The sequence below is a fragment of the Brachyhypopomus gauderio genome, unplaced genomic scaffold (genome assembly GCF_052324685.1).
Source record: "Brachyhypopomus gauderio isolate BG-103 unplaced genomic scaffold, BGAUD_0.2 sc91, whole genome shotgun sequence".
Classification (NCBI taxonomy): Eukaryota; Metazoa; Chordata; class Actinopteri; order Gymnotiformes; family Hypopomidae; genus Brachyhypopomus; species Brachyhypopomus gauderio.
Genome location: NW_027506912.1, coordinates 648,653 through 661,140, shown reverse-complemented (window position 1 = coordinate 661,140; position 12,488 = coordinate 648,653). Strand labels below are relative to the sequence as shown.

General features: G+C 42.4%; 1 protein-coding gene across 1 annotated transcript in view; it reads right to left on the bottom strand.

Moving 5' to 3' along the window:
* LOC143494173 (uncharacterized) overlaps window positions 1–12,488 on the bottom strand; it is a 295,830-nt gene that overhangs the window by 121,261 nt on the left and 162,081 nt on the right. The window lies entirely within an intron of this gene.

Sequence of the window (12,488 nt, the reverse complement as noted above, 5' to 3'; positions counted from 1 at the left end):
ACATAAGGCCACAGTGAGCCTCCTCTCACACATCCCATTTTAGCCTACTGCAAATGCATGGAGTATTGGAAGTGGCACACAAGCGCTTACACCGTCATTCTTACTAACAAGCAACTTGATCCTTGATATAATGTAAGCAAAACATATAGTGATTAATATTAGAGATTCGATTAATACTTTATGACTAGTCAAAATATTTAAATTATGATAAACTGTTGATTTAATACTGTAATGTAAACAAACTATGAAGGGATTAAGATGAAAACCACAACAGTACCGAGTAGTGTTGTCACGATACTAAGAATTACAACTTCGATACGATACTTTAAAAAGTATTGAAATTCGATACGATTTTCGATACCAAAGTCAGATACTGTGCTCATTTCCGTTTTAAAGGCTTTTTATTTATTTTTTATAAACAAACAAATTAATATTGTATTTTGTTTCACAAATGTCAAATAAATAAAAGGTGTAGTCCCTACCAGATTAAAACAGAAAAATAAATAATTGCACATTAATATAAATTAACATAAATAATAGTAGTGCACTCTGGAATTCACATTTAGAAGTTAAAAAAGGCTAGTGCAAAAAGTGTATTTTAAGTATACTTTAAACAACTTTAACTCTTTAAGTAACTAAAACTTCAGTATTAGAGAAGAGTTCAGTATTCATAGATGATTGATCCATTGTAGTATGGATTTTTTCTCCCTGTATGCTGTCGCACTTACAGCTCTTAAACCAAGAATATGACAAACATTTGCTAGGATACCATAATCGGACACATAATTTTATATGCTATAATACTAGAAATGGGAATAATCAGCAACCTCTTGGAATGTTTTCTACAAATATGCGTGCCTTCAGGTGTTTGGCCAGATTCGTTGTGTTAATCTAGGTTTAAACTTTCGCAAATGACCGTAGCGTGCGCGTCAGCACACCTCGCGCGACCCTGCTCCGCTTGTCCGAAACGATATGTGGTAGTATAAAGAAACACCCCTCAACAACAGGGGAAGAAACATTTACCTGATTAATTTTAATGTTGCTTTGTGTTTCAGGTTTGAAAAGTGCTGGAATTTAGATTAAAGTGCTTGAAAATGCTTGAAACAAATAGCTATCTGTCTGAACAGTTCTCTTGTATTACGTTAACAAATACGAGACTCTTGTAATTCCAGGACGACACATGAGAGAACGTGAAGACGTTAAGATTGGGCGTTTTGAAAATAAACCACCATTAAATAATGTGATGAAAAGCGAATAATTTTGAGTATATGTATAAATATTTAACTAAAGTTTAACGTGCTGGGAAATATTGAAATGGACCTTGAAAGTGACGTACAAGTGCTTTAATTTATGAACCCTGCAAACACGACTAAGTTACAAAATTAACGCTAAGTTACAAAATTCTAGAGGTGCACGACCTCGCGAATTGACAGCGCGCGAGGCCACCGCGATTACATTTTCGCCGCGCGGACCCTTGCGCCGCTCGCGGTGCGTCAAGTATAAACCAGGCTTTAGCGCCCTTCGTTGAAATGTTCCGAAAGCACCGCTTGCAACCTGCTTGTTCATGTCCTTCGGTTTTCTATTTGTATCTGCACTTCTGCTGCTTTTCTTGTTTAATTAAGACGAGCTGCGAACACACTGCGTTTGCTTTAGCTGCCATTTTAGCGTTACAAACTGTTCTGTGCATTACGGCAGCTTGGGTGGGTCAAACGAAAGCGCATTTTATGTAAAAAGTATAGATTCGCTCCTTTGGTTGGTACAGCTTTAAAGCACCATTTGCAGACCGGTTTTGATGTGTCCACGGGGTTGCCATGACTGTCTGAAATGTATGCAAAATAATTCCATATTTCGCTTCGTGCGTGTAGTTTTTCAACAAGCTGAGGACGGTCCACAATATTGCTTGTATTAGCAGCCATCGTACACGGTTTTCTTCTTATTCTGCAGAGAGGAGGCAAGCGCTGCACTGCTGTACGCGCACACTGCCCCCGTGTGGCACTCTTTGGAAATACTGCTCTTAAAAAAAAAAAAAAAAACGCACTCAGTCCTATAGCACCGATACTAAGCAAATTGGGTATAGTACCGTTTTTAATGCCGAAGTATCGCGATACTACTCTAGTATCGGTATACCGTGCAACACTAGTACCGAGTGCATTTCAGTTTTACTAATCAACTCCCATTACCCTCTTTTTTTTGTCAAGGCAAGCGAAAAAGGACCCAGACAGACCTGGATATCGGCACACATCTTCTGGAGATGCAGGCACATGATGTGCGGATGCACGAGCAGCGTGAGGAGCACATCCAGCTGCTGCTCCGTGATTGTCGCGAGGCCCAGGAACAAGAAGCCGAGCTGAGGAGAGCAGAGTTGGCGGAAAATGTTTCCTTCAATCGGGCTTTCCTCGGGGTGCTTGGCGAACTTGTGAACACCATGCGAGACAGACGCCAGTAAAAGCACACAAAATGTTGCTTGTAGTACTATAAATATTTATTTCATATAAAGCTATGTTATTTTTAGGTAATTTGCTTTTTGCACTTTTTTAAACTATAGCTATATTATTTACATATTTTGTACTTTAAATATCTATATTTCATAATAAAGTTTGATTTCATTTGATTGTATGACTGATGCTTTTTATGCAGGGTGTGTTCAGCCTGTTTGAGTAATACCAAATTATTATCAATAATTAGAGCAACCACATACAATAATGAAGATAAAGATAAATAAGATACAATAATGGTATGTGTTAAGGAGCATCATGTTCTTTTAATTGTCTTAACATAATCAGCAGCAGATAATGAGTTTGACAATCACAGCTTTATTGCTTTGTGTACGTGACACAGGCAATGGCAACAATTTAACTGTTACAACTGTTATGACAGATATATTGCATCAGTGCATTGCGAGCATCTCTACCATCACACTCCTCCACACCCTGTGCCATTGCTGCCACTGGCTGCTGTGCAGCAGTAGTTGGCACATCCCATGTAGTGTCATATGTCTCTCCATAACTTTCACACAAATTATGCAGAGCGCAACATACCAACACCCTTGATTTCACAAGTTGGATGTCACAGTCATTCCTTTTCAGAAGGCAGCGCCACCTACCCTTAAGTCTGCCAAAAGCATTCTCAACAACAACACGTGTGCGACTGATATGTTGATTGAAGATCTGCTGCTCTTTTGTGAGGTTTCCGGTGTCCTGAAATGGCTTCAAAAGCCACTTTTGTAAGGGGTAGGCAGAGTCTCCAAGGATGTAATAGCCAGCGGGCATGGCACTGGTTGTCCTAACACCTGCTGGAAATAGATTTCCCTGGGTGACCAACTCCCACAGCATGGACAGTCTCAGCACTCGAGCATCATGCATACTCCCGGGCAGTCCAGCCATTACATTCCAGAAGAGGCCCTTTCCGTCGACTACACCTTGGAGGATTATTGAGTGCCAGCCTTTGCGGTTGAAGTAGTCGATGTGACACAGTCGTGGGGCAATGATGGGTATGTGGGAGCCATCAATAGCACCCACACAATGTGGGAGTCCCCATCTAGTCTGTATGTACTCTGCCATATCCCTGAATCGCCGTTCGTCTGGATAACGAATCTGCTCAGGTACCAGTAGTGTCTCTGCTGCAGCACAGAAATCCTGCACACACCTGCACGCAGTTGTAGTGCTGACTCCAAACAGATGGCCTATGCTTCTGTACTCCGAGCTTCCACAGTGCTATTGCCACTCTTTTGTGTACGGGCACACACTCTCGAAAAGTTGTGTCTTGTCGCTCCAGGGCTGGACGCAATTTGTTGCTGAGGGAGGCAAACGCTTCTCGGGACATCCTGAAGTTCTGTAGCCACTGTGTGCACGTGAACTCAGGAACAGTAACGTCCCACCACTCAGACGCTCGTCGGAATGTCCACACTGAGGGTTTGCGACGGCTATTAGCCAACAACAAAGCCATCTGAAACGCACACACACAGAATGCATTTTTTACTGCGTTAGCTTTACACCAGACCAGGGCAAACAACGGCCCGCGGGGCACATCTGGCCCGTTGTGCGTCCCTGTCCGGCCCGCGAGAGGCCAATCATAAATTTAACAAATATCTATGTCGTGCGTGCAATACAACTGTGACGCTTTTATTTTGAAAGCACTACGTTTTTGTTAATTCCGTGTGGATGTACGTGCTTGTGTGTGAGCTGTGCAAGAAACACTGTAGGTGATCAGCGACAAGTTAAAGCAAAATGTATACTTTCGCGAGTGAATGTAGCGCGCGACTCCGCACCCCTCGCAGGAACCTCCACGAACGGCGGAACATTTACGTGACAAATTATAATTGTGAATTGTGTTCCAGGTTTGAAAAGTGCTGGACTGTTGGCTAAAGTACTTGAAAATGCTTGAGATTGTAACTGTATTTCGATTCACAACAAATAGCTGACTGAACAGGGGGTATTCCAGAAAGCGGATTCAGTGAAGAAACCGGGTAAGTAAACTCAGAGTTAACGAAAACTCAGGGTTTTCCGTTCCAGAAACCGAGCTTAGAGAGAACCTGAGTCAGCTGGGAAATATTGAAATGGACCTTGGAAGTGCCGTAGAAGTGCTTTAAAGCTAGGTTTAAGCCTGGTTTATACTTGACGCGGCGTGAGCAGCACGGGGGTCCGTGCGGCGAAAATGACGTAATCGCGGTGGCTCTGCCCGTGCAACATTAAAAGCAACATTAAAATTTGTCAGGTAAATGTTCCTTCCATTGTTTTTGAGGGGTGTTTCTTTATACTAACACACATCGTTTCGGAGAACACTACACAGCATGTGACGCGGCAAGTATAAACGCCTCCACCGTTTGCGGAAGTTCGTGCGAGGTGGGCGGGGCCACCGTAATGACGTCATTTTCGTTTGTGTGGCCCTCTGACACAATTCAGGTTTCTCATGTGGCCCCTTGTAAAAATTAATTGCCCACCCCTGCTTTACACGCTTTACACATTTATCTCGGGGAGAAAGACTGATGTTAACTAGCGTTAGCTTAGCTTACCAGCCTGCGTCTTTTTCTCCCTCTCCTGTCGTCCTCGGCCTGATACTGCTGTATGGTCTCAAGGAGTCTTCGCTCCTTTTCTTGTGTCGTGCGTCTCGCAAACTGCAACCTTCTCTTGCTCTCTTCATTTGCACGTTTCCGGAATAAAAGCCATAACCCTAGCACAACTAACACGAGTCCTTCCATCGCCATCTCGTCCATTGTTGTGGTCGCATACAAATGATGTCACGACACTACAACCCGCGCGCCAACAGCGACTCCACCCACATTGTGGTGGTCCAGCATTGTAATGGAAACACAACGCGACCGTACCGTTCCGTTGAGAATCGATCCGTATCGAACCGTACCGTGCCAAGCAGGCCCTAGTGGAAATGCGCTATTCGTCTCCAGATCGCGTCCCTGTGTTGTGGAAGATGCCTTCCTAATCTGAAGATGCCGCGCCCTAGTGATGTGGAATGGGATGTCACTTAAATTTTCTTGTGTGAGTCTTTTGGCAATATACTAGTGTATGTATTGTATACTATATATACAATGGAAACAACCCTCTTTTCTTTTTGTAAGGAAGCTGATATTTTATCATATTATACCATTAAAAAAATTAAACATTTGACACCAAAATCACTGGAACTTTAATGTATAGTACACAAATCAACCAAAATCAGAAGAAAAACAGGTTTATCTGGCCCGCTGTGAATAAGGCCATCACTATGCCTGTGAAACTGCCTGTGAGTCTTTCTAAGATAGGTTTTCAATATAGTAGAAATGTAGAACAAAATCAATTATGTACAAACTGTATACAACTGGAATAACTTGGAATAGAAAACATTTTACAAAAAGAATGCTTTCATTATTTTAATATTGTTATATAACATACATGAACAAAATCAGTATGGGAAACAATAAACTCTTAAATTTATGATCCCATGTTCATTCGGTTCATCCATCTCTGTTAAACAAAGTGCGGAGCAAACACGCATCATGAACACACACAGAGCCGGAGTGGCTAATCGGGAGATTCGGGAGGATTCCCGATGGGCCGGCTCATGTTAGTCTCTAGTTTGGGCCGATTGGGAGGGAAAAATAATTTTGGGCATATAACTCCCGGGCTGAAAAAGTGTCCCACTCCGGCCCTGAACACACACTTTATGATTAAGAAACAAACTTCAAAGGGAGCTGCGAATAATTAACTAACGTCGTGGATTGCACTGTATTAAATGAGCTCATGACTGCAGCTTTGTAAAAAATCCTTGCTGCCTTTGCAGTTTTGATAGCAAATCTTCAGACGCCCGTTCCAGCTGTGCATCAGTGTAATTCTTGTATTTCTCTGCGTCTTTGCTCTCGTAAGATACCAACAGCACCACCTACTGTCCAGGAGCGGTGTATTTGTACCAGTCTGTGTGTATTTTTGAGAAAATCTCTTCAGAAGGCACTCCTGATCCACTAAGGACAGTTGCACGTATTGTAGGTACGTATTTGTACGTGTAGTGTGAAGTATTAGAAAGTTGCTCTGCATTTGTTTGAAAATAGTATGATATTTGCGGAATATGTCCTGTTTGTTTACAACGTTTTGGCAGCATTATACGCTGCACTCTCAGCACGTTATAGTTTTATTTTCTAACTCCCCTGAATTGTAAAGCATTTAAGATAATTGCTAAAGTTATGGTGTCACTATTTTTCACATTAATCATTCTATAAGCTATATACAGTTATCTGTAAAACCATTTTCAACTACCATGAAAATGGTATTTTTTAATGACTCTTAATAATTTTGCAGGGTTGCCAACTCTCACGCATTGAGCGTGAGACACACGCATTTGACCGTTTTCACACGCTCTCACGCCACACTTCCGATATCTCACGCCGAAAAAAAATATCCAGTTTATTTACCTCAGATCCACATATATGATTCAATACGTTACTAGTTCGCTAGCTCTGGCGCCATCCACCGGCGATATAACACTGAATCTGTGTCCATTTTACGTTCGCCCCCCCCCCGCTCAACAAAATACACTCGCCACCGGCTCCAGGTTAAAATCTCACTCCAAGCGAACGTCAAAAGTTGGCAACCCTGATTTTGTTCAACCTTAAACATTATGAATAGTACCCTAGCAAATTCACAGCAGTGAAAATCACATTATGAACCATGAAAATAACATTTTCCCCATTAAATATTACATTTTCTGTGATATGTTAGTGCTGCTCATAGAATAATTAATTGAAGCAATGTGTACAGTGGCACTGAACCAAACAGAGAGAGACGCGTATCACAACATAGACAAGTGTTTTCATTTTAGTGAAGGAATGAAGCCTAGCACTGTCTCATAATTGTCTTTAATATGATTGTCTTTAATATGAATGTCTTTAGTATGAATGTCTTTAGTATGAATGTCTTTAGTATTGTGCAGAGCCCAATCGCTTCTTTGTCATGATTATGTTTCATCTTCATCTCACAATGAATTTGCAATGTCTTTTGTCCTCTAGATATTAATAGCGTCCACATTCCTAAACACTTTACCTACTGTGACGCACGGCGGAGCGGCGAAGGACGACACATGGGATCCTTGGCTGCGATAGACGTCACTTTTATTATTCTACACAGATAGCGCATATAGCGCACGGAGAACACTTAACGGACACGGCAACGTGTAGACTGTACTGTACACATGTGAGTATGAATATGTGAGTATGAATATGTATCCAGATGTTCCTGAGGTAGGTTTATGTTTAATAATGTTGTAGATGTTGCGGATGATGTTAACATTGTACAGCTGTGCAAAATAGCGTAGTGCAAGTGAGCGACATGTCCTGTTCAGTGCAGTTAAGTCCAGTTGGTTCAGTTCAGTGGTTTAAAGACTCAGAGGAGTCCACTGTGGTTAAGGAGAGCTACAGCTCTGGGAAAGAAGCTGTTAGCATGTCGTGTTGTGCTGGTTTTAATGGTCCTTATTCTTCTACCAGAGGGGAGAGTCTGGAAGAGGTGATGTCCAGGATGGGAGGGGTCAGGTGTCATTTTGTGAGCACGTTTCCTCACCCTGCTGGTGTGGATCTCCTGAAGCGTTGGCAGGTTACATCCAATGATCTTCTCTGCTGATCTGATGATGCGCTGGAGTCTGGCTCTTTCTTTTGAGGTAGAGGAACCAAACCAGGTGGTTATGGATGAGGTGAGGATGGACTCGATGATCGCTGTATAGAACTGGATCATCAGGGTCTGCGGCAGGTCAAATTTCCTGAGCTGTCTCAAGAAGAACATTCTCTGCTGAGCTTTCTTGGTGATGTTGACGGTGTTCCTCTCCCACTTCAGGTCCCTGGATATGGTGGTGCCCAGGAACCTGAGTGACTCTACAGTGGAGACTGCAGAGCCATTGATGTAGAGGGGGAAGACAGGGGGTGGGTTGCGTCAGATATCCACCACCATCTCTACAGTCTTGTCTGTGTTTAGCAGCAGGTGGTTGTCGCTGCACCAGGACACCAGCTGATCAACCTCCTTTCTGTAAGCAGACTCATCACTGTTGGCTATGAGGCCCACCAGGGTGGAATCATCCGCAAACTTCAGGGCTGTCCAGGTGCTGAAGGATGAAGTGGAGAGTTAGGTCGACCACGTCATCAACAGATCTGGTTGCTCTGTATGCAAACTGCAGGGGGTCCAGCAGGGGGTCTGTGATGGTCTTTAGGTGGGCTAAGACCAGGCGTTCAAAGACCTTCATGACTACAGATGTCAGGGCGACAGGTCTGTAATCATTAAGTCCAGTGATGGTGGGTTTCTTGGGGACTGGGATGATGGTGGAGGTCTTGAAGTAGGCTGGATCACAATGGAGCTCCAGTGATCTGTTGAAGATGCTGGTGAAGACTGGTGCTAGTTGCTCACAGCAGTGTTTTAGGATGGATGGAGAGACTGAATCAGGTCCCGGGGTTTTCCTCACCTTCTGTCTGATGAAGAGCCTGTGGACGTCCTGCAGGCTGATGGTGAGACAAGCTGGGGGTGGAGGTGTGAGAGCCATCGTGGGAGAGGAGGGGGGTTGATGATGGGGTGAGAGAGTCTGCTGATTGTCTATTGTTTGAAATCTGCAGAAGAACTCGTTCAGGTCGTTGGTGAACTGTCGGTGGTTCAGGAGGTTTTTCTCACCTTGTAGCCAGTGAGAAGCTGAAGACTGTTCCAAGCTGACGATGGGTCGTTAGCTGTGATGTGGTTATTCATCTGCTCTGAGAACTTTCTTTTCGCTGCTTTACCTCTTTCTCCAGTTTGTACTTGGCTTTTTTCTCACCCTCCTTCTCTCGCCTAAGCTGATTCAGTTCTATAGAAAACCAGGGTTTGCCGTTACTGTGTTTAACACGTGTTCTGGTTGAAATACAGCTGTCTTCACAGAAGCTCATGTATGACGTCACAGCGTCTGTGTATTCGTCCAGTCCGTCTGTCGCCTCCTCAAACACAGCCCAGTTTGTGGATGTGAAGCAGCCCTGCAGCTTCTCTATGTCTCCACTGGTCTAGAATTGCAGACTTTGACTGCTTAGTGACAAATATGCAAAGACAAAAAAGGCCTGTGCAGACCCTGGCAATGAAAAGGGGCCTAGAGGTGGAACCCATTGTAGCTTCAGAGTATGAACAAGTAACAGGTAATCACACATGACCTTGTGGCTTCATCATAAATCCTCATGCCCCCCCATTTAGGTGCCTCACCTGATCGTAAGTTGGTTGACAATTCTGGGCTTCTTCAGGGGCTTCTGGAGATTTGTTGAGTGCAGTTACCTGTCTGCAGGCCCAGATGGCACTTTTGCTCTTAAATGCAACCATGACTACTATTACCAGGTAATGGGGCAGGTGGGCATCACTGGAATGAAGTGGTGTGATCTTTTTGTTCACTGTACCAAAGACAATCACCTGGAGCATATCCACTTTGATGGCAAGATATCGGAGTCTATGAAAACTAAACTGGATATGTTCTTCTTTGAATATTTTTTGCCTGACCTGTGCAGATGAGGAGACTATAAATAAAGGAAGCACACATAAATTTGGCATTGTTCCTTAAGAAAACTACTGTTAATAGGTAAATGTTTCTGTAATATGACAGTTTTAAGAATTGATTTTAAAAAGTGAGATAATGTCATGACCATAAAAATGTCAGAACCATAAAAAATGAACTGAGAATCATTTTTAGAAAATTAGTATATTGTTTTTATTGGTTCACAATGAGCAAAAATGTGTTACATTAATTTCATTATTAACAAAAAAGTGCACATCAATAAAAGTTGAGCTGAATAAATGTTTGAATGTTTGTTACTCAGTGGAAGAATAATTTTCCAGCAATTCAAAGTCCAGTATGGCTAATAAAAATAATACTGAATTTGTAAAATATACTTCATGTTTGTACTATGCATGTTAACATTTGATAATACACTTTGAATATGTTACCTCAAAATTAAAAAAGAGGTCCCTGAAAATTGGTAAGTAGAGCACAAACACAGCTGGTTAACTGAACCACACAGGGAAAGGGGCAGAACTCTGTCAAATATCTGGTATTCTTTAATGTGTCTGATTGCTCAACATGGATCCTCAAGTGAGCAATTTCTTGCATGTATGTAATTTCTTTTTTACTAAACTGCCCACATGGCACCAAGAATGTAGGAATTACAAGTTTCACACAAATGTTACTGAGGAGGTCTTTGATAAGAAACCCTTTATCTACAATTACTTCATCTCCTGGTTCAAGTAGGCTCAGAATGCCAGACTCGGTGGTAATTTCTTTATCTGAGATGGAGCCTGTGTACAGGCTGCTTTTACACAGCTTTTAGTGTGTCATCATCTTTAAATCCAGTGTAAAACATGATCAGTTTAGGCTCACACTGGAAGCGTTGTAGATGAAACCGCTCACTCTTGAGGTTTTCTTCCTCCAGATGGTCAATCTCCCTCTTTGCTGCATCAAGTTGTTCTTCTACAGACAGAGTCTCCTCCAGATAGTCATGATCACCCAGTGCCTCTATGACCTGCTTAGAACTGTGTTGGAGGAGAGACACAAGAAAATGGGAATAAAAAAGAATTATTAGTAAGGTGATCTATTTTTAAATTTACACAAACTACCTTTGACTTAAAGTGATTTGATAATAATGTTATGGATTACCAGACCTTACTTCATGCACTGCACCAACTTGTTATGGGCTTAGAACATTATTTTATATTGTAATGAGTAATACATTCATTGACAAATTAATTCATCATTTGCAGCTCTGTACGTATCTGGTAACTCACATTTCTTTCTCATGCAGATTTGTAATGTGCAATTCTTCCTCATCAAAGTCACAAGTTGAACTAAAAAGTATCATCTTCCCATCACTAAATTACAGCCTGGCACTCAACAATGACCAACACAGTGTCAATACAGTGTCAACACAGTTTGTGTAGTGTGTGGATACACTCCTTGAGGTATCATCTTCTCATCACTAAATTACAGCTGCCACACAACAACACAGCACATTTGGACTAAAATCACCAATTTATTGTCTAAAATTCCACCTTAAATGGTCCCACCATATTCCTGAAGCTGTGAATAAGAAAGCTAGAGTTGACTTCACCTCACCATTATCACATTAAATTCAAACTATAAGCAGGCATGTTTCGACATCAAGAGTTCTGGATGTATTTATCTCCATTAACTCCATAACTCTCCCTATTAATTACAACTAACACAGTTGTTGTGTTTCCACTGTATTTAACAGCCCTGTTTCAAACTATACAGCTTGTAGTTTTATTTTCTGCAATAAAATAAAGCCAAACGGCGCATGTCTTCCTCTCAGACATTTCAATACTCCGGTGGTGTCTCTCTCTCTCCGTACTGTAAGGTGTCGACTCGAGGAGAGCGCTGAGTGGGCGGGGCCAGGCGGAGCCTACCTGCATGGTTGCTGAGCAACGTGACGGTGTAAAGACTAAAGACGAGAGGGGGCGGGTGCGCTGCTCCGTGCTGTGTGACTATTTTAAGCAAGTAGCGACAAATCTAGCGACTTTTTGTGGTGTTACTGGAGACTTTTGTAGACTCGGAGATGAACACACATGGTCTTCAGTTACTGTCCTCAGCGAGCAGCGGGTGCTGCCGTGAGCCCCGCCCACAACACTCACAATGCAGTCTGACAGTCAGAGCAGATCCACACCGCTCCACGTCCACGCTGCAAATGAACTGCGCATGCCCAAAGCCCCGCTGATTGACCCCGCCCCGTATTTACAGAGCCGGATGTAAATATAAATGCGTCTTCAGTGTAATACAAAATAAATCACTGAATTTAACTCACACAGTCTCCGTCAGTCACTCTAACATATTTAGGGTATTTTAATCATTTTTTCTCTCCCACAACGTTATTATTTTACAGCAAAAACAGGTTTTATGCAAATTAGACGATGACGCCATTTTGTGACTTTTAGGACAGCCAATAGCGTCTTTCCTTACTGAGGCGTTGGCAACTTTGACGTTTTCTTGTAAACTTAAAAAACGTGTAT